This window comes from Brassica napus, chromosome C3 (assembly GCF_020379485.1).
Source record: "Brassica napus cultivar Da-Ae chromosome C3, Da-Ae, whole genome shotgun sequence".
NCBI lineage: Eukaryota > Viridiplantae > Streptophyta > Magnoliopsida > Brassicales > Brassicaceae > Brassica > Brassica napus.
This window is the reverse complement of record NC_063446.1, coordinates 56,050,929-56,056,064: the sequence shown is the minus strand read 5'-3', so window position 1 is coordinate 56,056,064 and position 5,136 is coordinate 56,050,929. Positions and strand designations below refer to the sequence as shown.

Genomic DNA, 5,136 nt, shown 5'->3' with positions numbered 1-5,136 from the left:
GATTGAGTGGTTGGAAGAGACATATGGTGTTCCGATGGGCTTGATCGGTCCGGGAGAGGAGTCAGCATCAATGCCTTTTGGTTTCTCGGAGGTGGATTTTCCGTTGGAACTCATTGCAACGAAGCTTAATCGAAATAAGAATCGGATTAAGAATTGTATAAACAAAATCTGAAGGAGAAAAGGGAGATTAAGAGTTTTATAAAGAAAATCAAAAGGAGAAAAGCAAAACGAATCCATAAATGAGAGTAAAGGACAACGAAGTGGAGGATGTATTGATTGTTTAGGGGTCAGATCGTGAAACAGATCAAAGAAAAGGAAGAGCAAAAAGGATGAAGAATCGATCTGAGTTATTAGGGTTTGAAGAAATGCGAAAGGGAGAGGTCGAAATGGTTTGGTCGCCGTCCGTGTCTTTCAATGGTCTGATGGGCTTGAGGTCCAATCGTATCAAAAACACGGTAAACCCAAGAAAGGCAACACACATGTGACATGGCAAAAACGTCCTCTCTGATTGGCTGATTAAATTGTCCTACGTGGATAGGCTGGTTGAGGCTGATATTCTGCTTTTATTACTTATTGATTTGAGGTTTCATTCTGGTGTTATGTCTTTGTATTTATTTTGGTTCTCTTGTAGTTTTAAAAACTATAGATACACAGGTCTTGGTCTAAATCATATATATATATATATATATATAATGAGAGACTTTTCTCTCTTCCTAGAAGGTCCACGTCAGATTCCTTTTATTTGGAAGGGTGATTCGTTGTTTGGTCCGTTTGAAGTAGGTTTGGTTTGATTATATGATTTTGGGTTGGGCTCCTGTGTTCTGTTTCTATATATATATAATGAGAGATTTTCCTCTCTTCCTAGAGGGTCCACGTCAGATTCCTTTTATTTGGAAGGGTGATTCGTTGTTTGGTCCGATTGAAGTAGGTTTGGTTTGATTATATGATTTTGGGTTGGGCTCCTGTGTTCTGTTTCTATATTGGGTTCAGAAATATATCGTATGGGCTGTTAGTTGGGGTTGGGCCTGTGTTATTGAATAATCGATAGGAATAATTGAAAGAAAATGATGTGCTTTGTTCTAGGGCATCATCCTTTCCTTCTTCCATTTTTCAAGTCGCCGATTTTGTTTCTGTTGTTTTGTAAAGCCAATCATTCTCATCTCTTTGCCTTCCTCCACCTTCGATGTATTCTTTAACTGTTGTCTTAATTACACTAAACTCTGTAACGTTTTGGTATTCTTCGTCTGATGATTCTTTGTTCTATAAGTAGGAGATGGATGAGGCTGTGGGGATCGCTCGCAATCACTCTCAGTTTTGTTTCTGTTGTTTTGTAAAGCCAATCATTCTCATCTCTTTGCCTTCCTCCACCTTTGATGTATTCTTTAACTGTTGTCTTAATTACACTAAACTCTGTAACGTTTTGGTATTCTTCGTCTGATGATTCTTTGTTCTATAAGTAGGAGATGGATGAGGCTGTGGGGATCGCTCACAATCACTCTCAGTTAAAATTTTCTTCCTTCAGCTTCCAAAGATTCTCTCAAAGATGGCTTCCTCCGCTCCGGCCGTTGTTGGCCCGACATCGTTCGACGATCTCTGCCTGGGTCGATCTGCTCAGTTCGTCGTGGCTCGCCTCCTGCGTTTTTGGGACTCCAGAAACATTAAGAAGCAAGGCAAATTCATGGGAATCACCTTGCTTTTCCTTGATGAGCAGGTACTGTTCCATTTATTTACGATCAAACTTTTGAGAAAGACCAACCATTTGTGATTCCGTTAATTTCATCAGTTCTGTTTTGTCACATGTTTATTTGTCGTTTTGTTCACAGAATTCTGTGATCCATGGGTTTATTACTGCCGCTCGCTCCGGTCACTACCATCCAGGTTTACGAAGTGGTTCCATCGTCAAAGTTTCACGCTTTGAGTTTGCTAGATGCACTAATCTGTACAAGATCACAGACAATCCATTCGTGATCCGGTTCCTCCCACAAACAACCATTGATGAAGTCGCTCCCATTATCAACCTCCAGAAATTCATGCTCAGGAAGTTTGAGCATCTTCAAGCACTTGATAACACGAACTTGGAACTCCCAGGTTTATTTCTTATATATTATTCTCGAAATAATTTTATTCGCTTTAAAAATTGTCTTAATTATGGTCTCAGGCTGAGACAGTATATGTGTTTCACGTTGCAGATGTTGTAGGAATGATTCGTTCCGTCCAAGGTTCCGATCTTTCGGACGCTACAGTGATGACTCGAGTTGTTGTCCGCTTCGTCATCGAACCGTAAGCTAACAAAAACTTATCTCAAAAACTTTTATGAACGTGGCCTCGTCATTGAAACAAATTTTTTGCAGTAATGTTGTGGTGTATCTGTCCTTATGGGATGAAGCTGCGGCAACCTTTCGGGGACTCATCAGCTCAGGCGAAAGAGCACAGTCTGTTATGGTGGTCCCAACTGTGAATCCAAAAATCTTTGGAGGTTTGTAAAATCTTTTAAAAATTTTGGTTCAAACTGCTTTTGGTAAATTCAATTATTTTGGGGTTTAATTTATGATGCAACCCAAACACTTACTCTCTGCAGGAAATTTGTACCCCAACTCCACCCCAGCCACGAAATTTTATTTCGACATGAATCTTCCAGCCATCACCCAGTTCACAGCTAGGTTATATTCCACTTTGATTATATTAATCTTGAATTAGTCACTTTCTAACATATATGATTCGCTTTCATCTTAGGAGGACCAGTTGGTGAATCTTTTCCTTGCATTGATACCAAGGAATCAATCAAGAAAAAGGAACATGTCTCCATTGGAGATCTCAACAAATTCATCTCCAACTCTGATGAGCAGGTAACAGTAATATTTATTTAAAGTAGGAAGTGTCGTCTAAGTTGAAATTAGACTAATAACATGTTTTGATGTTCACTTGGTAGACCCAAGAAGCAGAGTTCATCTGCAAGGCTCGAGTGCTTGAGGTTCTCCAACAGAATGGGTGGTCTTTTGTTTCATGCACTGGCTGCAGCAGAAAGTTAGATCAATCAAGCAATTCTCTACGTTGCAACCGTTGTGTTAATGCCAACGTCACAGGTGTTATAAAGTGAGCATTTTAACAGTTTAGTATCAGAATCATTGTTTCTTGGAGACCACTTCTTTCCATTGTGCTCACTAAATCCGTTTTTTTTTCAGGTACCGTGTTGAATTGTCCGTTGATGATGGGAATGACAATGCCACTTTTGTGGTTTTAGACAGAGAGATGCTTAATCTCATAAAGAAAGATGCCGCAACTCTAACTGTCAAAGAGGTTTGTTTACAAAAAACATAAAAATTATACAAAGCATAGCACTGCATTGTGAAGTTACAAAATGTTTTCACTTATTTCAGATGAATGGTGGTGGGGGCGAGCAGCTCCCATAGTGTCTAGAAGAACTTGGTGGAAAAGAATTTGTGTTCCAAATACGTGTTACCCCGTTCAATTTCACCCCAAACCACCGCAATTTCACTGTTTGTGGAATAAGTGACCACATTGAACCTGAGGTATTATATATATTATTCCATTAAATTTTACATTAACTGACGCATTATAATACATGTTAATTCGTTAACCGGACTTTCAACACCAACGAAGCTTTAATTGTTGGTGGCGAGAGTGGCGAAACATCTTCGTCCGCCGGTACCTTGGTTGAAGGTGAAGCGTATGATCCAAATCCAACCGGTGGTCAGGTGAAGGATGGTAGCCGCAAACGTCCCCGTGAGTGAAGCTACTAAGCTGTGATCCGTCAACCCAACTCTGCTCCCGTTTTTTAATTATCAGTACCTTTAATTACTATGCATTTCTTTTTTTTTTTTGGACTTTCCAGTATTTTCCAGTTTCGGAATATGTTTCCGTCTGTGTACCTCTTATGAGGAAAGACTTTTTATTTAATATCTACGATGGGTTGACGTTATATAAGTTTGATTGTAAGAAAATGCAGAAAATGTTGTTTTGCATACATACCGATATGGATTATAAATGGAATCTAGGTGACAACATAAAATTAAGGTCTTATTTGGGAGAAGACATCATATAAGAGTTAGTTAATTAAATTCTATAAATTAGATCTAACATTGGACGTTTCAGCATGCATAGTAAAATACAATTGAAGCAGTGAAGACGTTTAAAAATACGATTCGATCTATACAAGCCTTTAAATTTGTATCAGACTAATGGCTATTATATATATGATTTAGCATTTTAACTATAAAACGGGAATGTGTGCCTCAAGTTATTAAAAATCCAAGCAATCAACCTTTTAAAAAGTTAAACTTTCATACAAATGTAGTTTACGGATCACATTAAATATGCATCTACGTTTTCATATAAAATAGTTGACAATTAAATTTTAGTGATTAAAAAAAAACATTCAACTTATATAAGAATTTTAAAATAAATATACACTACAAAAAAAACATATTTTTACTAGGGCAGTATTCGTTGTAAATTCGTCGTAAACGGGGTGTTACGACGAATTAACGTCGAAAGACGTTTCGTTGTTAAACGTCCGTCGTAACGGAGGTTTCGTCGTAAACGACTCGTTACGTTTACGACGAAATATATTCCTCGTAAAGCGCAGGGAAAGAATTCGTCGTAAACGCCACGTAAGACTTCGTCGTAAAGCCCACGTAATTATTTCGATGTAAAGCACACGTAAATACTTTCGTTGTAAATCACTCGTAAACATTTCGATGTAAAATCCTCGTAAATATTTCGATGTTAATCACTCGTAAACATTCGATGTAAACTCCATGTAATGTTTACGAGGAGTTTACATCGTTTCTTATTATATTATTATTAATTAGTATATAATAGATTTTAATTTATTTTTAATATTCAGAATTTAAAATAATTTAAATTTTAAAACAAAATATGAAATTGGAAAACATATTTTAAAAAGTCATACAATAATATTTAAATCATACATAATATTTAAATTCATAATACAAACAGAAAAAAAACTACATATTGTCGAAGTAGTTGGTGGGTTGCTCGGGTTGCTCGGCTGTTGACGGGTTGGATCGGACTCTTGGGGATCTCGTGGTGGCATTCCAAGAGCGGCTCGTCTCTCACTCAACATTCTCTGCATAACCGGGTTTCCCACGGCCA

At 37.6% G+C, this 5,136-nt stretch overlaps 1 long non-coding RNA gene across 1 annotated transcript; it reads left to right on the top strand.

Annotated features, from left to right (window-relative positions):
* Window positions 1–1,525: 1,525 nt before the first annotated feature.
* On the top strand, window positions 1,526–3,860 carry LOC111203845. The gene is made up of 3 exons (XR_007320659.1): window positions 1,526–2,280; window positions 2,352–2,846; window positions 2,930–3,860. It is a non-coding gene; the product is annotated as an uncharacterized LOC111203845 (long non-coding RNA).
* The last annotated feature ends 1,276 nt before the right edge of the window (window positions 3,861–5,136 follow it).